We start from the raw sequence: 26,907 nt of genomic DNA on the forward strand, positions 1-26,907 counted from the left end.
ATTTTTTTTCTTTGAGACCGTGCTGTCTGAAGTTTGCAAATACCTTCGTAGTTCAATATCAGTCGTGGTCCATCCCGATAGCCCCTCCTCCCCCCCCCTCCCCTCCGATGGCACTTTGCGTAATCTTTCCTATCTCCGTGTTCAACGAGTTCAAAATTCGAAGTCAGATTGCGATATTAACCGGTCATACGCACTATCTAGGGTAAATATCAGAGTAGAAACGAGGTTCATAATCTTGTGTGATAACTCAGGTACAGTCCGAAAAGAAACGGTCGACTTACAACAGTAAGCTTCCGCAATGACCATGTGTGGAGTAATGAAAATCCATATGATTATTCTCTGTTAGCTTATAGAATGGAACTGTACAAGATAAACTAATAAAACCTTATTTTCTGACAAACCACTTGAGTAGCACACGTTACCAGGCAGCCATTTGCCACACCTGTTGAAGACTGTTCTTCTTGTTATCTACATGGAAATACCCACTCTCACTTAAATGTTAAAATCTGTTATCACCTGAACCAGAGACAGCCTCATCATTCCACTGGAATGTGAGGTCCTATTGCATGAACTTTTTTCTGTGAAATTACATGACGTTGTTGTTATATAAAACCCCAGCACAAATTTAAGAGAAATTAATTGCTTCAGGATGCTTTGCCATTTGTATAATTTTCACTGTATAAGGTCTGAGACAATTTGCATAGACTGTGACTTCACAACACTGTGGTCATCTTCTGGTTGTGACGCCTTGAGCGTATATGCCGTGTCACATGCACTTGTAAACCAGGTTAGTAAGGAGACTCACTGCCGATAATGAAAGCGATTTGTACGATTTTCATAAAAAGGGGTCGGTTCCCGTTTGGGGAAAGGAAGGCTCATGCTAGAGTAGTTCATTGCTGTAGCGCTGTAGACTGCGGCTAATCTTTTGGAGTAGATGCTTTATTATACCACTGTAGATCGCATGGCTGCTCAACTGACGGGTGTGTACTTCATTGTTGTGTTACAGACGGTGTCGTTACTCACTTGTTGAGCCGGTGCTCTAGTGAGGTATTATTTCCTGAAGAGCTACTCACTTGCAAAGTGAGGCGAAGTATTGTAGACTACCACAGTTACTCTCTTCTTGGGAAGGGGCTTTAGTGCGGTATTATGGCCTGAGTGGTTCAAATGGCTCCAAGCACTATGGGACTCAACATCTGAGGTCATCAGTCCCCTAGACTTAGAACTACTTAAATCTAAGTAACCTAAGGACATCACACACATCCATGCCCGAGGCAGGATTCGAACCTGCGATCGTAGCAGTCACACGCTTCTTGACTGAAGCGCCTAGAACCGCTCGGCCACAGCCGCCGGCTGGCCTGAATGGCTGCTCGCTTTGTTGGACATGTTTTAGTTTAGTATTGTAGACTGTATTGGTACAGTTTCTCAATTGAGGGGAGGGTGCTTAAGTGTAGTGCTGTAGGTTTCATGGCTACTCACTTGATAGTTAGATGATTAGTGTTGTATTATCTAGTGTGTTGCTGTATTTGAGCAGTACTGCAGATTGTGAAATTACTCTCTTGATTAGTGAATGCTCTAGTGTAGTACTGTAGATTCCTCTGCCACTCACTTGATCGATCTTTGCTTCAGTGTTGTGGAAAGTGTTGTTATTCAATTATTGTGTGGAAGTTGCATGCGGCTTTTCGAGGATAATGCTGTAGTATACAGAGAAGTTGCAGCATTAGAAAACTGCAGCGAAATGCAGGAAGATCTGCAGCGTATAGGCACTTGGTGCAGTGAGTGGCAACTGACCTAACATAGACAAATGTAATGTATTGCGAATACATAGAAAGTAGGATCCTTTATTGTATGATTATATGATAGCGGAACAAACACTTGTAGCAGTTACTTCTGAAAAATATCTGGGAGTATGCGTGCGGAACGATTTGAAGTGGAATGATCATATAAAATTAACTGTTGGTAAGGCGGGTGCCAGATTGAGATTCATTGGGAGAGTCCTTTAGAAAATGTAGTCCATCAACAAAGGAGGTGGCTTACAAAATACTCGTTCGACCTATACTTGAGTATTGCTCATCAGTGTGGAATCCGTACCAGATCGGGTTGACGGAGGAGATAGAGAAGATCCAAAGAAGAGCGGAGCGTTTCGTCTCAGGGTTATTTGGTAACCGTGATAGCGTTACGGAGATGTTTAGCAAACTCGAGTGGCACACTCTGGAAGAGAGGCGCTCTGCATCGCGGTGTAGCTTGCTGTCCAGGTTTTAAGAGGGTGCGTTTCTGGTTGAGGTATCGAATATACTGCTTCCCCCTACTTATACCTCCCGAGGAGATGACGAGTGTAAAATTAGAGAGATTCGAGCGCGTACGGAGGCTTTCCGGCAGTTGTTCTTCTCGCGAACCATACGCGACTGGAACAGGAAAGGGAGGTAATGACAGTGGCAGGTAAAGTCCCCTCCGCTACACACCGTTGGGTGGCTTGCGGAGTATAAATGTAGATGTAGATGTAGTGTAGTGTCATTGCCTAAGTAACTACTCGCTTGGTGGCTGGGTGCTTTCGCGTAGTGCTATGAACCGTATGAGTGTATTTGTATATTTTTGCAGATAGTTCAGCTACTCGTGCTTTGGTGTTATGTTGTAGGTTATGTAGCTTCTCGCTATATGGGTGGTTCCTTTGCTGCCTGCTCTAGTGTTGTAGACGTGCGGACACTCACTTGATGGGCGGGTGCTTCTTGACGGGCACCTCCAGCTCATAGTCGTAGCTGTAGAGCGGCAGCGGCTCCCGCGGCGGCGGCGCCTGCACCTCGTAGCCGTACGTGTGCAGCACGGGCTCCTTGGGCTGCACCGGCACCTCCAGCTCGAACGGCAGCGTCTGCAACCGGGAAGGGAGGGACACCACTGTGATGAAGTGCTGCCTCACCGTCTCCGTCCTCCACTGAGGGAAGGGCCGAAGCTTATTGTTTCACCGTGAAGTCTGTTAAGTAATCTGTTAGCTCTAAGAGACCGGCCGCCCGACGTCTGGATTCATAATATCAGTCTCGTGTGCCACAGTTTGCTATTCGCGCAGTCTAAAGTACTGCAGCATCGGCACTTCATAAAGTCTAGTCTAAGATTTTTAGCTTACGACTAAGTAAAGGTTCTCTAGTCGCAGAGGTGTTGCATAACATTTCAGTGTTGCGCCACAACGCAATTGGCTCGGTAAGCTTAAGGTCATGCGTAAGGTGAGCAAAGGTACACTCATGTTGATGTAAATCTGCACACCTTGAACGACGAGAGATAGGACGTTGATATTCGCAGGACACGTACAGCAGTATGTTCTACAGAAATGTGTAGCATTTACACCATGTCGGCCTGCAGGTCTCAGGTCAACATCGATATCGCCGCGCAACATCACCTACCGGCAAAGTGTGCCTGCGGCTCTCGTCCCTATAAACCGAAGTAGTGGATCAGCGTGACTTGGGCAGACGTACTGGATGCCTGGCAGACGTATGCTCGACCTGTACCGTCAGATCAAAGAGTTTGGAAGAGGGCGCATTATTGGCGTGAGAGAATGTGATGTATCCATCCAGAAAATTGCTGCTGCTATGGAACGAAGTGTTTCGGCAGTGCAACAGCTGTACCGAGAATGGTTCACGGAAGGCCGTAGAACACGACGATATGGGTCACGTCGCACCCCTGAGAACATTCCCCCCCCCCCCTCCCCCCGAGAAGATCGACACCTAATTCGATTGGCATTGCAGGACACATCTGCGTCGTCTTCAGTTCTGGTGCAGCAATGGAACAAATCGTACGCTCTGTCAGGGGTGGCAATCCGTCGTTGGTTTTTACGGCATGAGTTATCTGCGAGTCGTTCACTTCTTCGCATACCTTTGACGAGTGTGCAGAAATGTGCCAGACGGCAGTGGTGTATGGAATGATGTCACTGGGGACAGGAATGGCATCAGTGTTTTCGGACGAATCTAGATTCTGTTGTTTGAAAATGATGGCCGCAATTTGGTTCTCTGCACGCATGCGCAGAGGCATCACATTGACTGCATTTTCGCGAGACATACAGCGCCAACTCAAGGCCTTGTGGTGTGGGGTACTATTTGATACATCCACAAATCACAGCTGGCGCGTGTCCAGGGCGCTGTGGCCAGTGTGACCTACGTCAGTGAAATCCTGCGCCCCGTAGCCATTCCTTTCCGCACATCATCACAGACGACATTTTCCAGCAAGACAACGCACGTCCGTATGTTGCTGCACGAACACGTGCCTTCTTGGAGACACAGAATGTCAGCCTTTTGCCGTGACTCGCTAGATCATCAGACTTATCGCCAGTCGAAAATGTGTGGGATATAGTGAAACGACCGGTGCAGCACTGTGACCTAATGCCGACCACCACGGGTGAACTTTGGAACCGGGTGAATGCAGCATGGATGCACAGGGTGCCATTCGCTCCTTATAAGCGTCGATGCCATCACACATGGAACAAGTTATCAGGGACCATGGTGGACGCTGTGCCTTCGGTGGGAACAGGACACATGGTGAACCGAAATGACCGAAATGCTAATCATTTCTGTAGAACATACTAATCTACAATTACCGTAAATGTGTACATCCCATCTCTATTCGTTCGAGGTATTCTTTTCTTTCTGAGCATAGGCTATTAATATAGAAACAATTGTTGTGACCTCAGTTGTCTGACTATGACGCCATCACCTATCGGGAAGTCTAGAATACGAAAACGGTGCTTAAATATGGAGCCGTATCTTGATAACAGTAATAAAAAATGGCCACTTGCTCTAAATCGCTAATCTACTTGAGAATCTTCTGGAATTTGATTTATTATTGTAATTGTCAAATATTTTATAGTCAACACATACCCATTTCATGAACAACCAGACTGGAAGCGGAAACGTAAGCAAGTGTGATGAATAGTTCAGGCAAAGCCTATTCAGGCAAAGCACCCTCTGCCAGGCCATGCAGTTAACTAGTCAAAACGAAAATCGAATATTGAAACAAAGTTACAGCATTCATTGAACAAGTTTTCCAGCCAATTCTCATATTTAAAACTGTGTTATTGCTGCCTCTGGACAACAGTTTTTATGTGATTTTCGATTTGTCGTCCAATATTACAGTCTAAGCAGAGCTAAACAGTTGCACTCAACTGTTTGATTGTTAATTAGAGTTAACATAAATGTGGATCTCAATATAAAAAAAAGCTTGGTTTATGAGCGTAAACATACACCTAACAACAGTGGATGACGTTCTCAATCAGGGTGAAAATAAAGCTGTTTCCAGAAAACTTTAACGACGACTCCAAGGTTAGAGCCATATGTTATAAATCATATCATTAACGTTCACTTTAATACTTTGCAACACCGCTACGAGAAAAAAGAAGATATTTAGCTAATATTGTATTAAATTAGACTAAAACAAATTTTCTTCACAATACACATATGCTTCTGTAATATGAATATAAAATTGAAACAGGGCTAACTCCAGTCTACTATAGATTAACGTGATAATCACTTATTGTTTACACTACACACACGTTGTAAATTAAAGTCCCCCACTGCGTTTTTCCGTCTGTATGTGAAGACCAACGTCAGGAAATGTTCACTAACAGGCAGACTCCTTCACGAGGAAGGTTTGTGAATGTAAGCTATCGCCGCTACGCGCGACGAGTACTCCGTCTGTAGGTACTTAGTGCTACATGCACGATGCCGGACCGCGTCGCTGGATACTAGTAGTACATAATGCAACCTTTGACCCGAATATCAGTCTGAACACTACAGAGCTGTATTCTAGCGGAGTGCAACTAGGGCGTTCTATTTTCTCGCCTTCCCCAGACCTGAAATTAGGCCTGCGATGAAATCTGGATCACGGTAGAATTTGGAGCGTTACCCACAAATACAGTATTACCAACAGCGAAAGCTATTTGGAAAATAAATGGTGGGCCTACAACAGAGCGAAACCGCACGTTTGAATTTGTAGAGTGACGTCACCCACGCAGCAATTTCAACCTGGTCGCCTGCTTCTGGGTTGTCGCGCGCTGCCAGACGAGCCATCCCAGTACCTGCCACGCCGCGTTCAATGTTCCGGTTACCGATGGCTTCTCATCACTTCCCAGCCTTTCTACAGTCTTATTTTCTCGTTTCTGTTGAGCGTTGTGGGGCGCTGTTGCATCATTTGCTGACTATAGCACACACCAGGGGGACACGTCTGGCGTACGGATACTGGAGAAGCGCTTTCTGCTGCGCTACATTTTTACCAACATCTGTACTTCGCAAGACAAGTGACGGTGGATGGCGCGTAATACAAATGGTATCACGTCCTTCCACCTTCTTCCTCTTCCGTTTGTGGAATTGTGCGGTACATCTCTGTATTAACACGAGTTTCTTTCATCTTAGCGTGGTCCTCATTACATGTTTCTTCATTCGCTCTGCACTGTAACCCCTTGGAACTTCCTGAATGAGCCTCACCACAGCGCACAACGTCTCTTTTTAAACATTCTCTTCCGCACCGTAACGAGCATCTCTGCGACCTACTCAGACTGGCTAAACAAACTCGCGACTAGTCGCAGAGAGTTAACTATAAGAAAGTCTTCTGCAAACGGCGCACCTAAGTTAATGGCGCTGACCAAAGGTGAAAGTAAAAAATGAATTTTTCAGCAATGTAATAAAATCCAAATTGCTGCTATAGTAGTTTTCATTGTGACGGACCCATTTCGGCTACATCGCTATCTTCAGACAATCTGCGAAAGTGACATAATATTTTTTTTATTTTATTATAATGTTGGTTAATCGAATTTTCAGATATACAGATTTGGTACTTATCTGCGGAAGTTACATCATATTTTTTATTTTATTATTTACTGTAATGCTGGCTAAAAGTATTTTCAAATAGATAGATATGGTACTTACCTTTCCCGTAATTGTTTTGTAATTTCACGTTTTATCGCCAGATTTGAGTGGCAGACAGTTGTAGCAGTGGGCCTAATACGCTACGTCGTTACAGTTCCTGTAGTGTGTTTATGTTATCATTTGGGGCTGTATGTCTGACCTTTGTAATCGATGTGAGTGTGGGTATTTTATTGAATTCCTAACCAAAGATAACTGATAGACACAAACAATTACCCATAAACACATCGATTACAAAGATCATACATACGATCCCAAAATGAAAACATCAAAACGCCATAGTGAGTGTAGCCATAAAGCATCTTTGGCTGACCATCACAACTGTCAATCTGTCAAATCTGACGATAAAACGTTGAATGATAAAGAAAATTATAAGAAAGGACGATTAACAAAAACAGCAGAGCACAAAACAGTTTATAACATTAGACTACTAAATCGGCACCTCGTTGTAACATAGTACAGAGTGACAACGGCCACTGATGATAAAAAATGAAATGAGTGTGTGGAATCGTTAAATCACACTAAGACTCAGTCTTTACAGTTCCTAACACACAATTCAACAAAAGCTGACGTTTTAATCTCACAGAACGGGCATACGATTAGTGAAACTGAACAGTTCAAATTTCTAGGTGTTCAGATAGATAGTGAGCTGTCGTGGAAAGCCCACGTTCAGGATCTTGTTCAAAGACTTAATACTGCCATTTTTACTATTCGAACGGTATCAAAAGTGAGTGATACTTCGACACGTAAATTAGTCTACTTTGCTTATTTTCATTCACTTATGTCGTTTGGTATTATGTTTTGGGGTAACTCTTCCCATTCTAGAAGGATATTTTTGGCTCAGAAACGGGCGGTTCGGGCAACAACTGGTGTGAGTTCACGAACCTCTTGTCGACCTCTGTTCACGAGTCTGGGTATTCTGACATTGGCCTCTCAATATGTACATTCCTTATTGTCGTTTCTTGTTACCAATATTAGTTTATTCCCAAGAATAAGCAGCTTCCACTCGGTTAACACTCGGCAGAAATCAAACCTCCATTTGCATCGGACTTCCTTAACTCTTGTGCAAAAAGGAATCGAACCCAGACCCGCTTGCATGGGAGGCAAGCACGTCACCACCCACCTAAGCAGGAGGACACCACTGATGATATAAGGACAGAAATACCAAATTTATATATCTGAAAATACGATTACCGAACATTATAATAAAATAAAACATATTATATGATTTTGGCAAACCTCTGAAGACTACAATCTAGCCGAAATGGATCCATCACAATAAAAACACTAAACTAATATAGCAGCTATCTGGATTTGATTACGTAATGTCTCCAAGAGATATCTTCAACTGTAGGCCCATTTGATCGTCAATTTTCAGCAATGTTTGCTTCGTTTTTAAAATAACCCAGTATGAAACAACGATTCATGTGCACTAGGGCACAAATTCTTCCCCCCCCCCCTTCCCCGCCCCTTCCAAGGATTAAAAATCACTATCCAGACAGAAGCATGCAGTTACCACAATTGGCCCAATGATGCTGATGTTCTCGGTGGAACGCTGTCTACCTCTGTCACAGGGGATAAACTTGAACATAAAGTGCGAGAGTCAACTGTAAGATGTTTGAAATACGTCATAATTTATCGCCAAGAGCTGTCTAAAAAATTTCTTTATTGAACAATTAGATTCTGTCCAGACCACAAACCAGACATCAGATTCCTAAAAACATTTACCACATACTAGGTGATGAAACCAACACTAATTATAAAGTGCATCAACACGTCATTCCTCTCAAATAGTAGTAAATTAGGTGTTTTTGGTGATCAGTCTTCTGAATGATTTGCTGCGATCCGCCACGAATTCCTCTTCTGCGCCAACCAGTCCACTTCTGTGTAGCACTTGCAACCTACGTCCCCTGCTACTCGCCGGATGTACTCGAGTCACCGTCTTCCTCTACAGCTTTTACCCTCCACAGCTCCCTCCAGTACCACGGAAGGTATTCCCTGATGTCTTAACACATGTCCTAACATCCTATCTCTTCTTCTTGTCAGTGTTTTCCGTGTGTTCCTTTCCTTGCCGATTCTGCGGAGAACCTCCTCATCCCATATCTTGCCACTCCATCTGTTTTTCAACATTCTTCAGTAACACCACTTCTCAAACTCATCGACGCTCTTCTATTTTGATTTTTCCCATCGTCCATGATTCACTAACATACATGCTGTGCTTAAGACTAACATTCTCAAAAATTTCTGCTTCATATCGGGGTGAATGTTTGAGACCAGCAGACTTGACCAGGAGTGCTTTCTTTGCCTGTGCTAGTTTGCTACTTTGCTTCCGAGGTAGGAGGATTTCTTAATTTTATCTACTTCGTGACAACCAATTTTGATGTTAGGTTTCTCGCTGTTCTCATTTCTGCTACTTCTCGTTACTTTTGACTTTTTGCAGTTTACTCTCTCCATATTCTGTACTCATTATTCTGTTCATTGCACTCAACAGATCCTGCAATTCTTCTTCACTTTCACTGGGGATAGCAATGCCATTAGCGAATCTCATCAATGATATCCTCTCCTCCTGAATTTGGATCCACTCTTGAGCCTTTTGTTTTATTTCCATCATATCTTCTTCGATGTATAAACTGAACAGTAAGGGGGAAAGATTGAATCACTGTCTTACACTCACTATAACCCGACCACTTGGTTCTTGGTCTGCCAGTCACATTTTTCCCTGTGGTTCTATTACATATTGTACACTGAAGAGCCAAAGAAACTGGTACACCTGCCTGATACCGTGTAGGGCCCCCGCGAGCACACAGAAGTGCCGCAACACGACGTGGCATGGACTCGACTGATGTCTGAAGTAGTGCTGAAGGGAAATGACATCACGAATCCTGCAGGACTGTCCATAAATCCGAAAGAGTACGAGGAGGTGGAGATCTCTTCTGAACAGCACGTTGCAAGGCATCTCAGATATGCTCAATAACGTGCATATCTGGGTAGTTTCGTGGCCAGCGGAAGTGTTTAAACTCAGAAGAGTGTTCCTGGAGCCGCTCTGTAGCAATTCTGGACGTGTGGGGTGTCGCATTGTCCTGCTGGAATTGCCCAAGTCCGCCGGAATGCACAGTGGACATGAATGGATGCAGCTGATCAGACAGGATGCTTACGTACGAGTGACATGTCAGAGGCTTATGGAGACTTATCAGGCGTCCCATGTCACTCCAATTGCACACGCCCCACCACATTACAGAACCTCCACCAGCCTGAACAGTACCCTGGATTCATGAAGTTGTCTCCATACCCGTACACGTCCATCCCATCGCTCGATATAATTTGGAACGAGACTCGTCCGACCATGCTACATGCCTCCAGTCATCAACAGTCCAATGTCGGTGTTGACGGGCCCAGGCAAGGTGCAAAGCTTTATGTCATACAGTCATCATTGGTACACGAAAGGGTCTTGGACTCAGAAAGCTCATATCAATGCTGTTTCGTTGAATGGTTCGCACGCTGACACTTGTTAATGGCCGAGCATGGAAAACTGCAGCAATTTGCAGCAGGGTTGTACTTCTGTAACGCTGAACCATTCTCTTCAGTCGTTATTGGTCCCGTTATTGCAGGATCTTTTTCTGGCTGCAGCAATGTCGGAAATTTGATGTTTCACCAGATTCCTGATATTGACGGTACGTTCGTGAAATGATCGTTCGGAAAAATCCCCACTTCATCGCTACTCGAGATGCTGTGTTGCACCTGTTGTGCGCCAAGTGTAACACCACGGCCGGCCGGGGTAGCCAAGCGGTTCTAGACGCTACAGTCTGGAACCACGCGACCACAACGGTCGCAGGTTCGAATTCCGTCTCGGGGATGGATGTGTGTGATGTCCTTAGGTTAGTTAGGTTTAAGTAGTTCTAAGTTCTAGGGTACTGATGACCTCAGAAGGTAAGTCCCATAGTTTTCAGAGCCATTTGAACCATTTTTTTGTAACACCACGTTCAAACTCACTTGAATGTTGATAATGTGCCATTGTAGCAGCAGTAACCGATCTAACAGCTGCGCCAAGACACTTGTTTTATACAGGCGTTGTCGACCGCAGCGCCGTAGTCTGCCTGTTTACATCTCTCTGTATATGAATACGCTTACCTACACCTGTTTCTTTCGCCCTTCAGTGTATATACCCGTCTTTCCTTACAGCTTACTCGTATTTTTCTCATAATGTCGAACATCTTGCACCGTAACACAAGGAAAACATCTATCTTCTCCTATCAAGTAATCAGGAAGTAACAAGGAAGACATACGTCTTCTTCTATCAAGTAATCGGGAAAGTCCTCCCCTTTTAGAGACCTTCAATGTGCAGATTCCACCTACCCACTCTTTCCTTTGCGCTTAACAGTGGAATTCCCATTGCACTCAATTCGACCGAAGGTTTTCTTTTTTGACGTTTCTGTATGTTGAGTCAGTCCCTCCAACGATCTTTGATTTTTAAATTTCTTCTCACCATTGCCCCTTGGTCGTGCTGCACATCTTATTTATGTCATTCCTAAATGGTTCACACTGAGGACACGAAAGTCAAGGCTTACCTCCTAATGTCGCGTCGCAGCTCCTTTTGCCCAGTGTATTGCAGCAACTCGACGTGCCGTGGACTCAAAAAGTCGTCGGAAGTTTCCTGCAGATATGCTGAGCCGTGCTGCCTCTGTAACCATCCATAAATGGGAGTGTCGCCGGTGTGGGATTTTGTGCACGATCTGACCTATCGATTATGTCCCATAAATGTTCGATGGGATTCGTATCGGACGATCTAGCTGGCCAAACAATTCGCTCGAAATGTCCAGAATGTTCTTCAAATCAATCGCGAACAGTTGTGACCGGGCGACATGACACATAGTCATCCTCCACGAATGGCTACAGATGATCTCCAAGCAGCCGAACAAAAACATTTCCAGTCAATCGTCGGCTCAATACGAGCAGAGGATCCAGTCCACCCCTCGTAAACACAAACCTCACCAGCTTGCAAAGCGCCGTGTTAGCAGTTTGGCTTCGTGGGGTCTGCGGCAAACCATCGTCAGCTCTTAGCGGAGGTCACGTGACCGGACCACGGTTTTGGGTCCAACCCGTGCGGCCACCAGCCCAGGAGGGGCGCTGCAGGCTTGTCGTGCCGTCAGCAGCGGCACTCTTGGCCGCCGTCTGCTGCCATAGGCCATTAACGGCAGATTTCGCCGTACTATCCTAACGGATACGTTTGTCTTGCGTTCCACGTTGATTTATGCGATTATTTCACACAGTGTTGCTCGTCTCTTAGCACTGACAATGCGCAAACACCGCTGTTCTCGGTGGTTAAGTGAAGGCCGTCAGCCACTAAGTTGTCCGTGGAGACAAGTAATGCCAGAAATTTGGTCTTCTCGGTGGATCTCCGATATTAAATGCAGTAACTGCTTTCGAAATGGCATGTCCCATGCGTGTATCTCCAATTACCGTTCCCCATTCAAAGTCTGCGGACATAATCACTTTTTTCACACGAATCACCTGAGTTCAAATGACAACTCCAGCAATGGAGTGAACTCTTATACCTTGTATACGCGGTACTACCGACATCTGTATATGTGCATATCCCTGTCCCATAGCTTTCTACACCCCAGAACATGTTGCTGAATTCCTGTCTTTCCGTGATAATTTTTGTGCTTCTGTTTTTCATCAGTTAGTTGAAATATTTCCTTTATATGAAGGTAGTATCTGTTCACGAAAGAACAGATACCATTGATGACCGTGCAGCTTCTCTAGAATGAAATGATAATGAAATCGACACCCTAGCTGCAAACAGGCGTTGATATACATCATTGGGGACATGTTGAAAATGTGTGCCCCGACCAGGACTCGAACCCAGGATCTCCTGCTCTGTGTGCCCTCGGTGGCTCATATGCATAGAGCGCCTCCCATGTAAGCAGGAGATCCCGGGTTTGAGTCCCGGTCGGGGCACACATTTTCAACATGTCCCCATTGATGTATAGCAACGCCTGTTTGCAGCTAGAATATTTCTTTTCTTACCCAAGGTTTCTTCGGACTTAGATTCCATGCATCTATGTTTGACTGTCCGACATCTGTGATTGCCCTTTTTAGAGACGTCCACAACTGCCTGTTGTGGTATTCCATGGCGCAGTAGCCACATACATCTCGAACTTCAAACGCGTGTCATCATTCCTCAGTAATTCACTATCCCACGTCCTTCCACACAGATTGTTCCTGGTGATTCTCTCCATTCTGCTCTTCGTCCTTACTAAATTGTGATCTGAGTCTATATCTCCAGCTGTGTACGCCTTAAAATCCAATATCATACTTCGGAATTTCCGCCTGACCATGAGTAATCCAGTTGGAATCCTCCCTTGCCTCCGGACGTTTCCCAAATACAGCTCCAGCTCTTGTGAATATTCAACAGGGTATTCCCTATTACTATCTGAAATTTATTGCAGACCTCAATTAGTCTTTCTCTTCTCTCATTCTTACGGCCAAGTACATAGTCTTCCGTAAGCCTTTCTTCTATTCCTTCCCCTAAAACCGTGTTCCACTCCTCCGTGATTATTGGAGTTTATCTGCCGTTAATCCTCATCTACCTCTACACCTCCTGTTAGCAACATCGCCATGTATACCTGGCGGCGTTCGTTTGCTATCGAATCTGATGAGAATGATCGTGTCACCGAACTGTTCACGGCATCTCACTCTCCACCCTACTGTCCTGTTCATGTCGAAGCCTACATACACCCTTTATATCATTATCTACTCCTGTTGATATTATCCTATACTCGTCTAATCAGCCTTATCATCTTTCCATTTCATTTCACTGACTCCCACTAAAATTTAGAATGATCCTTTGCATCTCCCTTTTCAGATTTTCTAGATTTCAGACTACGTTCAAACTTCTGACGTTCCATGCTCGGACTTTTAGAACGTTATCCGTTCGTTGGTTACTCCATCTCTTTCTAATGGTGACCTCTCACTTCGCAACCACTCCCGGGGATCCGAAGGGGGCCTAACAGGAATCTTTTGCCCATGAAGAGATCTTCATGACTTTTTTTTCAGTTACAGGTGACATGTTCTTTGTATTTCGTTAATACAATGGTTTCCGTTGCCTTTTGCATCCTCATGGCGTTGATCATTGTTGATTCTTCCGCCTTTTAGGCGCAGTTTCCCAGCCCAGGGGCAATAGAGCGCCCTGAACCTCTGTCTGCCTCTCCGCCCTTTTGTAGACAAGGCCTTTGGCAGAGAGATGGTGACTTCTTCTGCCGGAAGTCTTCGTCGGCAGTTTATTGAAGATTTTTATTCGAAATTTAAGAGTGGCTGTGTTCGATCCCGGGACCCAAGACCTTTTAATTACTTGTCAAACAAGATGCCCCTTGATCGCAGCGTAACCTCGTCAATAATAAAAATGTACGAAATGATGAACTCAGTCATGTCTCCGTCAGCCTAATGTAACATGAATGAGCGCACTGTTTTGCACATTTTTACGATGGACAATGAAGTGTTTCACTATTTGACAACAGTAACGAATTCATGGCTTTTATTATTTGGCGCCATTGATTTTATCGCTTACTATGGTGTTGCAGATGTTTTTAGGAGCCTGATAGTCTGTGGATAGAAACTGGTTGTTGAATAAAAATATAGTTATCAGCATCTGTCGGTGGTAATCATGACCTTCTCTAAATACGTATTTAAGAGCTGTGGGGAACCACATTCCTAAAATATAACCATAAGAAGTGTCTGCCATACTCAGGGCTACAACTTTATAGTTTATTGACTAGTTTAAGGATACAGGCATGTTGCTTTCCAGCTGCTTCTCAGGTCATGTACCGGGTGATCAAAAAGTCAGTATAAATTTGAAAACTGAATAAATCACGGAATAATGTAGATAAAGAGGTACAAATTGACACACGTGCTTGGAATGACATGAGGGTTTATTAAAACCAAAAAAATACAAAAGTTCAAAAAATCTCCCACAGATGGAGGAGCTTCATCTGATCAGAATAGCAATAATTAGCATAACAAAGTAAGACAAAGCAAAGATGATGTTCTCTACAGGAAATGCTCAATATGTCCACCATCATTCCTCAACAAGAGCTGTAGTCGAGGAATAATGTTGTGAACAGCACTGTAAAGCATGTCCGGAGTTATGGTGAGGCATTGGCGTCGGATGTTGTCTTTCAGCATTCCTAGAGATGTCGGTCGATCACGATACACTTGCGACTTCAGGTAACCCCAAAGCCAATAATCGCACGGACTGAGGTCTGGGGACCTGGGACGCCAAGCGTGACGAAAGTGGCGGCTGAGGACACGAACATTACCAAACGACGCGCGCAAGAGATCTTTCACGCGTCTAGCAATATGGGGTGGTTCTAATAAAACCCCATGTCATTCCAAGCATGTGTGTCAATTTTTACATCTCTATCTACATTATTCCGTGGTTTATTAAGTTTTCAAATTTATACTGACTTTTTGATCACCCGGTACGTTAACAATACTGCCAATAGCGTTGTATCCTATCGTAATGCTCTCACTGATAAATTCAAACATTCCCTTTGTCTTTGTCTGTCAGATCTAAACCGGTCATAAAATAAAGAAAAATTTTGTATTGAAATACTGTTTTCACTGGACAGGACAACTTGCAGCTGTCGCATCGTCTCAAAGTTCTAGTGGTAGACTCGTATAATGTAATGCAGGTGAGACAGGAATTTGACGCACGGTAGGTGTGAGGTGTAGTTCGTTACCTTGGCGCACGGGCAGGCCTGCCCGTACCTCACGACCTCGACGACAGTGGGTGACTTATGGTGGCGGTGACCCCATGAGAGGTCCTTTGCCAGGACGGCAGCCTGCAACACACAAAGAAATTGGATGCCGTTAGCATAGCATAGCCTATAGCTGAATACCAAAGTCGGGGCATTCTTGCTTCAGTCTTCTGGAAGCAAAGTCCAGCACGCAGCAATGGCGTACAATACGCTTTTATACGATATTAGAATTATATTAATACCTTCAGCTGCCGACAGGCGTTGATATATATCAACAGGACTCGAACCCGGGACCTCCTGCTTACATGGCAGACGCTCTATCCATCTGAGCCACCGAGGGCACAGAGGATAGCGCGACTGCAGGTACTATCTCGCGCTCGCCTCCCGCGATACTCGCATTCTCACCTTATATGTCCACATACTGTATTCGTAGTGTCCCACCCCAACACACTCATTACTCGTGGAAGACATTCTTACCAAGTCCCGTAAGAGTTTGGGGAATATGTGTGCATCCGCACAGAAGAAGAAGGTCATGGCCGACGTTGCCAGAACTATATACTTTTATGGATATGGTGTATGTTCTCTCGGACATCTCCGAAACAACAGACACCATATCCATATAACTTTTATACGAGGGTTGTCCAGTAAGTTGCGATCGGTCGCGTAATAGAAACCACAGTGGAAACCAGAAACGGTTTATTTGGAACTGTTAGGTACAACTTCCACCTACTTCTCTACATAGTCGCCGCTCCAACTTCGAGTTTTGTCGTAGTGTTGTATCAACTTTCTCATATCCTCGTCATAGAAAGCATTCGCTTGTGCTTTCGGCCAGTTATCTGCACTGATCTGCAGCTCGTTGTCTGTGGACAAATTTTGTCTTCATAGTCAGCGGTTCTCGTGAGCAGAGACGAGACTCAGGGGGAGCCAGTTACGGGCTGTGTTGTGGGTGACCAAACACTTCTCACCGGAAACGCTGCAGGAGCATCTTCATTGCCCCTGCTGAGTGCGACCGAAAATTGGCATGAAGAAGCAACTGCTCGACAGCTGTGTTATGTGGGCTGCATGACACAGGCGAAAGCTCTAACCAGACCGTCATACGTGGCGGGAGACGCTATTTCCTACGCATCTTTACGTGCTCACTGTTCGCCCAAAACTGAAAAGTGCGACTCGACACGATCGACGGACATACTAGAGACACTGCCCAGCACGCCTGTGCAAAGTTTTACCGGATTACCCCAGTGGTTTCCATTTCGCGACCGATCGTAACTTGCTTTCTGGACAACCCTCGTATAAAAATGACCATTTTCTAGCAGTGGGTGCAACGACAACTCTTCTTCAACTACAAAGGTGTTTCAAAACGAAATCCACGACATGTTTCTTCACATCCAAAAATACTTAGAAGGTGGAGTGATTATAAAATGTTTAAGCCTACAGACATGTTCCTTCTTCAAAGGATCTTCCTATGTTCCGTCGTCCTATAGAATTCTGTCATGATGTGCATTGGATTAATAAGTTTATTTCATGTTAGTTTATTGTTCAGTTTTCTGTTTATACTGAAAATACGAAGGCCATTCGGTTAGTACGTTCCAATCGGCTGCGAAATGGAAATCGCTGTGAAAATCCGATGAAGCTTTGCACAGATGTGTTGGGCAGCGTCTCTAGCATGCCTATCGATCACGTCACGTCACTCTTTTGAGTTCTGAGCTCACAGTGAGCATGTAAAGATGCCTATAAAACATTGTTTACCGCCAAGTATAGGTGTCTACCGTGAGAATTCGTCAGATTTCGTACAGCCTGCAGCACACTGCAGGGTCAACTAAGACGCTCCTGCAGCGTTTTGAGCGCCACCATACAGCCCCCTGATCTTCAGCTCGGCCCACAACACTTTGGCACGAACTCCAGATCTACTTGGAGAACTGACGGAACGCACAGGCAGCTGCCCCCCTTTCGCGACCAATCGCTCCTTACTCTCCCAATAGTCCTCGTACACACTTCTTCGTTTCACTGTTACTACTTTATTTAAGCACGCGTGAATATTTTGCTACAAACATTCTAAGTGTCATTTAGCAGCTTCTAATTTCCTCTTCTCAGACCCGTTTATGTTCATTTGTAGCTAGCTTATGTGAACACGGTTTTTTTTTATCACGTTACAGAACTTGATTTATGCTGAGTACTGGCTTTTTATCTTAATATCCTGCCATCTATAGCACACATTCTTCGAAATTTTTTATATTATTGTTAATGCCCATTATTTCGCAGTAAGCTTCACTCTACCCCAAGTAAATGAAATTGCGCACTTGTTCAATAATATAAAAATATTTTATTCCTCGAATATTGTTTACCTTGTAAGAAGCTATAGTAAATGATTGGAAGCTATAGTTATGTTTATCGTCAAATTACATCTGCCCCACGTAAGCGAAATGCTTACTCTAATGTGTTTACGCTCCAGGAGAAATTAAAAGCAGTTTTACAAGACACTGAAATATGTTCACAAATTTATCAATATTGGCCAAATAGTACTAGCGATTCTGTGATATACATTTCGTAACTGTGTGCGCCCGTTCGGTACAGTTTATAAGACTGGGCACGTATTAAGAGGTTTTGTAGGCTTCGATAAATTTAAATGCTAAATTGATTTTCTAGAAAATGTATGGGCATTTACATCAATAATTGATTAGTCTATCACAATAGTGTGAGGAAATGTTGTCCGAGTATACAGGACTACAATTTAGGCTCGCTCCGTTAGTCGTTTAATGTAAAACTACTATGAGGTAACAGCAAATAATAATTCAAGGTGCATCAGAATAAATCTGTATAAGATGTGTATCAAGAACCTGTTACCGTGAATGGAGCTGGCCGCTGTGGCCGAGCGGTTCTTAGGCGCTTCAGTCCGGAACCGCGCGACCGCTACGGTCGCAGGTTCGGATCCTGCCTCGGGCATAGATGTGTATCATGTTCTTAGGTTAGTTAGGTTTACGTAGTTCTAAGTCCTAGTAGACTGATGACCTCAGATGTTAAGTCCCATAGTGCTCAGAGCCATTTCAACCATTTGAACCGTGAATGGACAAAGTTATGTGACACCAGGCGCTCGTCGGCTGTCTAAGCCTATGGTGTCCATTTGGCTCTGGTAGAAACGCATTCCTGAAGCACCACTTTCGAATAGGGCGTGACTTGCAGAAGACCATCGATCGCTCGATGAAGCTCTTAGGGGGTTTACGCGTGTGGAAACTTTGTCTCCGAGATATTGAAAATCCGCGCTAGACGCTGTTGACTTCGCGAAAATTATTGAATCATCTCCGATATGCTATGACCCATGCGTGTTGCAGCGATTGTCATTGCACCTTTAAAATCGGTTAACTCGCGACGGGCTGCCGTGTCTGTATCAGTCTGCTCAGGCACACCAATGCTCGCATCGCATTACTGGGCGATTTGGGGTTGATCGGCAGCTTCAGCGATTCGCGCGTCCAAAGTGACGAATTGATGATGAGGACAACGCGACACCCAGACCCAGGCCCCCTGCATGGCGGTCAGGCGCGTTAAAAGCTGGACTGAGAAAAAAAATTAAAGATAAAGAAAATAGAAAATGAAGTTGTTAACCAGGTATTGTTGCCAGATAATCATTACAAAGTTGACTTTTGGAAAATCCAACACTGAATAAGCAAAATATTTCTGGTATTTAGAAGGCTTCAACCAAATAATGTGCTTTGGAAATCAGAGAACATATAACCCTTGACAAACCATTATTTTCGATAACATAAGAGTACAATTAGTTTTTCTTTTCATTATTAGCAGAAGTTGTACTTGAAAACTTAGATTGCACATTCACTGCCCGCCTTTTTACGGCTTTTATAAGTTCTTTCTTTCGTGAACTGCTTCTGACTTAATGTGAAGTTAAATGCAAAATGACGCCAAATATAATTCATCTAAAAATATCACCAGGGAGAATGCAGTACAAGTTTTCGACTACAGCCTGTGTTAATAACGGGAATAAAAGTCGTATGTCATCGTTATATGCAAAAAAAGAATGTTGTTGTTGTTGTTGTGGTCTTCAGTCCTGAGACTGGTTTGATGCAGCTCTCCATGCTACTCTATCCTGTGCAAGCTTCTTCATCTCCCAGTACCTACTGCAACCTACATCCTTCTGAATCTGCTTAGTGTACTCATCTCTCGGTCTCCCTCTACGATTTTTACCCTCCACACTGCCCTCCAATGTTAAATTTGTGATCCCTTGAAGCCTCAAAACATGTCCTACCAACCGATCCCTTCTTCTAGTCAAGTTGTGCCACAAACTTCTCTTCTCCCCAATCCTATTCAATACCTCCTCATTAGTTACGTGATCTATCCACCTTATCTTCAGTATTCTTCTGTAGCACCACATTTCGAAAGCTTCTATTCTCTTCTTGTCCAAACTAGTTATCGTCCATGTTTCACTTCCATACATGGCTACACTCCAAACAAATATTTTCAGAAATGACTTCCTGACACTTAAATCTATATTCGATGTTAACAAATTTCACTTCTTCAGAAACGCTTTCCTTGCCATTGCCAGTCTACATTTTATATCCTCTCTACTTCGACCATCATCAGTTATTTTACTTCCTAAATAGCAAAACTCCTTTACTACTTTAAGTGTCTCATTTCCTAATCTAATTCCCTCAGCATCACCCGATTTAATTGGACTACATTCCATTATCCTCGTTTTGCTTTTGTTGATGTTCATCTTATATCCTCCTTTCAAGACACTGTCCATTCCGTTCAACTGCTCTTCCAAGTCCTTTGCCGTCTCTGACAGAATTACAATGTCATCGGCGAACCTCAAAGTTTTTACTTCGTCTCCATGAATTTTAATACCTACTCCAAATTTTTCTTTTGTTTCCTTTACTGCTTGCTCAATATACAGATTGAATAACATCGGGGAGAGGCTACAACCCTGTCTCACTCCTTTCCCAACCACTGCTTCCCTTTCATGCCCCTCGACTTTTATGACTGCCATCTGGTTTCTGTACAAATTGTAAATAGCCTTTCGCTCCCTGTATTTTACCCCTGCCACCTTTAGAATTTGAAAAAGAGTATTCCAGTCAACATTGTCAAAAGCTTTCTCTAAGTCTACAAATGCTAGAAATGTAGGTTTGCCTTTTCTTAATCTTTCTTCTAAGATAAGTCGTAAGGTCAGTCTTGCCTCACGTGTTCCAACATTTCGACGGAATCCAAACTGATCCTCCCCGAGGTCCGCATCTACCAGTTTTTCCATTCGTCTGTAAAGAATTCGCGTTAGTATTTTGCAGCTGTGACTTATTAAACTTATTGTTCGGTAATTTTCACATCTGTCAGCACCTGCTTTCTTTGGGATTGGAATTATTATATTCTTCTTGAAGTCTGAGGTTATTTCGCCTGTCTCATACATCTTGCTCACCAGCTCATAGAGTTTTGTCATGACTGGCTCTCCCAAGGCCGTCAGTAGTTCTAATGGAATGTTGTCTACTCCGGGGGCCTTGTTTCGACTCAGGTCTTTCAGTGCTGTGTCAAACTCTTCACGCAGTATCGTATCACCCATTTCGTCTTCATCTACATCCTCTTCCATTTCCATAATATTGTCCTCAAGTACATCACCCTTGTATAAACCTTCTATATACTCCTTCCACCTTTCTGCCTTCCCTTCTTTGCTTAGAACTGGGTTGCCATCTGAGCTCTTGATATTCATACACGTGGTTCTCTTCTCTCCAAAGGTCTCTTTAATTTTCCTGTAGGCAGTATCTATCTTACCCCTAGTGAGATATGCCTCTACATCCTTACATTTGTCCTCTAGCCATCCCTGTTTAGCCATTTTGCACTTCCTGTCGATCTCATTTTTGAGACGTTTGTATTCCTTTTTGCCTGCTTCATTTACTGCATTTTTATATTTTCTCCTTTCATCAATTAAATTCAATATTTCTTCTGTTACCCAAGGATTTCTAGCAGCCCTCGTCTTTTTACCTACTTTATCCTCTGCTGCCTTCACTACTTCATCCCTCAGAGCTACCCATTCTTCTTCTACTGTATTTCTTTCCCCTATTCCTGTCAATTGTTCCCTTATGCTCTCCCTGAAACTCTGTACAACCTCTGGTTCTTTCAGTTTATCCAGGTCCCATCTCCTTAATTTCCCACATTTTTGCAGTTTCTTCAGTTTTAATCTACAGGTCATAACCAATAGATTGTGGTCAGAGTCCACATCTGCCCCTGGAAATGTCTTACAACTTAAAACCTGGTTCCTAAATCTCTGTCTTACCATTATATAATCTATCTGATACCTTTTAGTATCTCCAGGGTTCTTCCACGTATACAACCTTCTTTCATGATTCTTAAACCAAGTGTTACCTATGACTAAGTTGTGCTCTGTACAAAATTCTACTAGGCGGCTTCCTCTTTCATTTCTTAGCCCCAATCCATATTCACCTACTATGTTTCCTTCTCTCCCTTTTCCTACACTCGAATTCCAGTCACCCATTACTATTAAATTTTCGTCTCCCTTCACTATCTGAATAATTTCTTTTATTTCATCGTACATTTCTTCAATTTCTTCGTCATCTGCAGAGCTAGTTGGCATATAAACTTGTACTACTGTAGTAGGTGTGGGCTTCGTATCTATCTTGGCCACAATAATGCGTTCACTATGCTGTTTGTAGTAGCTTACCAGCATTCCTATTTTCCTATTCATTATTAAACCTACTCCTGCATTACCCCTATTTGATTTTGTGTTTATAACCCTGTAATCACCTGACCAGAAGTCTTGTTCCTCCTGCCACCGAACTTCACTAATTCCCACTATATCTAACTTTAACCTATCCATTTCCCTTTTTAAATTTTCTAACCTACCTGCCCGATTAAGGGATCTGACATTCCACGCTCCGATCCTTAGAACGCCAGTTTTCTTTCTCCTGATAACGACATCCTCCTGAGTAGTCCCCGCCCGGAGATCCGAATGGGGGACTATTTTACCTCAGGAATATTTTACCCAAGAGGATGCCATCATCATTTAATCATACAGTAAAGCTGCATGTCCTCGGGAAAAATTACGGCTGTAGTTTCCCCTTGCTTTCAGCCGTTCGCAGTACCAGCACAGCAACGCCGTTTTGGTTAATGTTGCAAGGCCAGCTCAGTCAATCATCCAGACTGTTGCCCCTGCAACTACTGAAAAGGCTGCTGCCCCTCTTCAGGAACCACACGTTTGTCTGGCCTCTCAACAGATACCCCTCCGTTGTGGTTGCACCTACGGTACGGCCATCTGTATCGCTGAGGCACGCAAGCCTCCCCACCAACGGCAAGGTCCATGGTTCATGGGGGGGGCAAAAAAGAATAGTAAACTCTTATATCACCGAGAATGTTTTGTAAATACATAGAAACGTGTCACCACAAAAATTTCTCAATTTCCATCAGTAAGCTTAGGATGGAAAAGGCGAAATAATAATCATGACAACTGCTAGTTAAATCAAAAAATAACCTTATTATCTCATGTACAAGTATTTACGTTAGTAGGGAATATGTATTGGTGCGAAACAACGAGTTAAATGACGTTAACACGTAAAGCTTGTGGTTGTATGGGACACATGTATGACAACTATGGAATGAAAGATGAGAGAAAGAAGGCTACATAAAAAGAGGATGGATGGGGTTCGTCGTTTTCAGAAGGGGATGGATGGGATTCATGGTTTTTACTATGGAGGAAGGAGTATAACTGAAGAAGGAGGAAAAAACGGTTCAAATGGCACTTAGGACTTAAATCTGAGGTTATCAGTCCCTTAGAACTTAGAACTACTTAAACCTAACTAACCTAAGGACATCAGACACATCCATGCCCGAGGCAGGATTCGAACCTGCGACCGTAGTGGTCGCTCGGTTACAGACTGTAGCGCCTAGAACCGCTCGGCCACATCGGCCGGCGATATGAAGCTGTTTTGCTAGTGCAGTTAAATGTGGCGCCTGGAAAACAGCTGTTACATTTTCTGATTTAGTCAGCACAATCACTATTTCTCTTCAATTAGATGAAGCTTCAGTTTAATATTTATACTTATCCTTCAGTGTACGATAAGCCACTCCGTCCATATTAACCGAAAATTTATGAAAACAAGACGAGACCTGACAGTCCCAGCACGTTTCAAAACCGCTGGCGTTTACATGGGACCGAAAATCGATTGCGGAAATAGAAAACCGGTAACTAGAAGCGGATTTCCAGACTCGATTTTGAACTGGTTACATGACCACCCAGAAGCGGTTTTGGGAAATCGGTTTACAAAATGCGATCTTGGGATCTCCATGTAAACACTGTGTTTGAGTGCTACTGCTCTATACTTGAGGTTAGCTCCCTAGCCTCCCAAGTCGACCTTATGCACCACACAGCTGGCCGGAACGGTGAAAAGCGAACGGGTAGAGAGGAACAGGCCGTACCACACCCCACACAATGCTCAACTCAAGTCAACTTCTCACGTGACCGAATACTAACGATCCATTCCTTTATGATGCTTTCAAATTAATTAGTTTAGAAAATATGATTAAAACATTTTACAGTGGCTCAATGGCGCTATTTTTAATTTAACATCTATCTGTCAGCTGATCAGGAGCATTTTCGTACACGTTTGATACGTAATCAGTCACTTGAGATCGTACATTACTAAAAACCTTGACTGACCATTTGTTAATCACAGCCTCCTCATGCTGGGCGTCCAAGTAATGTTTACCATCACAAATAACTTTTTGTCCAGAAGCAAAATGCAAAGTGTCAAGCAAACGTTGTTAAACTGTCAAGGTGACAGCATGACTGCCTTTCTTCTACTCTTGTTCGCTACGAAGATATGAACAGCAATACGTCCTTCTCAAAATAGCTCCTTATATTTTTTATCCGATAATCCACTTTCTCTCCTTAAGACCTGTGCAAGAAACGTATTACATGTATCATTCACGTAAACATGGCGTTTCGGAAACTTAACACAAAATTACTCTCCTTCACTAACTCATAGTGCCTGGGATAACGTAACTCGTTCACGTGATTGAGTTCACAGTAAACAAATAGAAACACGAGCAAAATATAAATTGCATTCACACAAATCTTCAGCTAAAGGTGGCTGGCTGAACGACCGGAGTGTCTTTTAGCTAGTTAATTACATTTCAGCAGATCATATGAACGGTTCTTTTATCGAAATAACGTGAAACGAGTCAGTTTACAGGATATGTGCACGTAATTAGTGTTAACATTAACGAACACGTTGTCGTTTTACTCCTACTCATGCAGCTACATTTAAAAATAATGTCTTTTTTTCTTACACCTGCCAGTTTTTAAGTAGAAATTCGTCAGTGGAATAGAAGGAGTTATCCAGAAGAAATGATTTTAAATTAAATTTAAAATTTGTTGCGCTACCTGTCAGATATTTAGACATTTTACGTTATTGGTAAAATGATCAAAATAATTTGTTGTTGCATACTGAACATACTTCGAGCCACTGACCGCTTTCAATGGGTGATAAATGTCTATTTTTCCTCTAGTGTTGTGGGTATGTACATCACAGTTCTTCACAAATTGAGATAGATTATTTATGACGAATTACATTAGCGAAAATATGTACTGTGACGGCGCAGTTGAACTTGCCTAGCTGCTTGAAGAGGTACCGACATTTTATCCGTGAATGAGCATCAGATGTTGTTCTCACTGCTCGCTTTTTTTGGAATCAATACTTTCTTTCTCAGTGATGAGATATCGCAGAAAATTATTACCTACGGCATTATTGAGTGGAAATATGTAAAATATGTCGGGAGACTGATACATTTATTTCCAATATTAGCTAGCAATTACAACAAGAGCAAAAGTAGGTGAACTTACTTGTTTCAGAAGCTCACTAATATGCTTCTTCGAGTTCAAGTTCTCATCAATATGTACAGCCAAGAATTTGGAGCACTCAACCCTACTTACTGCCTTCTGCTCACGGCTACATCAATTATTTTGGTATGACTATTTATTGCTCAGAACTGATTGTGTTTTCAGAAAACCACTTAATAATTCTTCTTCTTAATAATTCCCTCACTAACGATATTTCTCATAATACTAGTATCATCTGCAAAAAGTATCAATTTTGCTTGTTTGACTGTTAAGTGGAAGGCCACTCACATACATAAGGAATAGCAAAGGATACAAAATTGAATCGTGTGGGACTCCCTTCGTGATTTTACCCCAGCCACTAAAATTTTGTAGCTTTCCGGCATTGTCTAAATTATTCAGCACAACCGTTTGCATTCTGTTTGTCAAGTATGTTTCAATCCGTGTGCAAAGCCATCAGTTCCGTAAAACTTGAGGTTTTCTAAGAAACTATAATGGTCACGACCGAACGCCTTGTAAAGATCACAAAAAATACCAACTGGCGATATGTTATTATTTAATGTATTTACTATTTGATGAGCGAATGTATAAATAGCATTCTCAGTCCACTAACTTTTATGGAATCAAAACTATGCACGTAAATTGTCGCCACTTAAGTGTGCGACTACTCTCGAGTACATTACTTTTTCGAATATTTTGGAAAAGGGTGTCAGTAAGGAAATTGGACGATAACTGTGTGTCTGTCTTGTCGCTTTACTTCTCAAGTCGTTTAATAATAGCACGTTTATCTTGTGTTTCCGTTTGTTTACAGTCAATTTGAGCAAGTGACGAGTTCTGTTACCTCAGCTACAGGCGCTATGTGCTAGGACAGGAGAATCAAAGTCAGTTTTATGTTGCCTTTGAAATAACGTAATGTTTACGTGAATGGTACGCTGTGATACATTATTGAACAGGCCTTAAAGAGAGAAAGTGCATTACCGAATTAAAAATGTGATGTGCTGTTTAAAAAAGAAGCTCTACTGTTAATATCTTCGCATCGAACTAAGGTACAAGAAAAGAATTCGTGATAATTAATGTCAAGCAGATGTTGTTTAGCTATTAAGCTAAACAACATATGCTTGACACATTTATTATTTTGTTTTTGGGTAAAAACTTATTCGTGGTGGTTAACATAAATGGAACCCATTGTTTACTGCTGGCGTCTATGTCTATATAAACAGTTATGTACATGCTTGGACCCGATAACGGAAGCACAGGACGCAACGCACGCTGGAGTGAGCAGAACACAGCTGTGGATGCGCCATACCTGCTGGACTGCCAGTAGAGTGAGAAGCGTGGCGAAGGCGGCCGCCATATTGGGCAGCGATTGGTGGCTGGTGCTCTGTGCGGTGGTGCTGGTGGCGCTGGTGGCCGG

General features: G+C 43.2%; 1 long non-coding RNA gene across 1 annotated transcript; it reads right to left on the reverse strand.

The window, feature by feature from the left end:
• Positions 1-2,786: 2,786 nt before the first annotated feature.
• Positions 2,787-26,907, reverse strand: LOC126285370 (uncharacterized). The gene is made up of 3 exons (XR_007551631.1): positions 26,800-26,907; positions 15,635-15,736; positions 2,787-2,863 (listed from the first exon to the last, which is right to left on the reverse strand). It is a non-coding gene; the product is annotated as an uncharacterized LOC126285370 (long non-coding RNA).

Source organism: Schistocerca gregaria, chromosome 8 (genome assembly GCF_023897955.1).
Source record: "Schistocerca gregaria isolate iqSchGreg1 chromosome 8, iqSchGreg1.2, whole genome shotgun sequence".
NCBI lineage: Eukaryota > Metazoa > Arthropoda > Insecta > Orthoptera > Acrididae > Schistocerca > Schistocerca gregaria.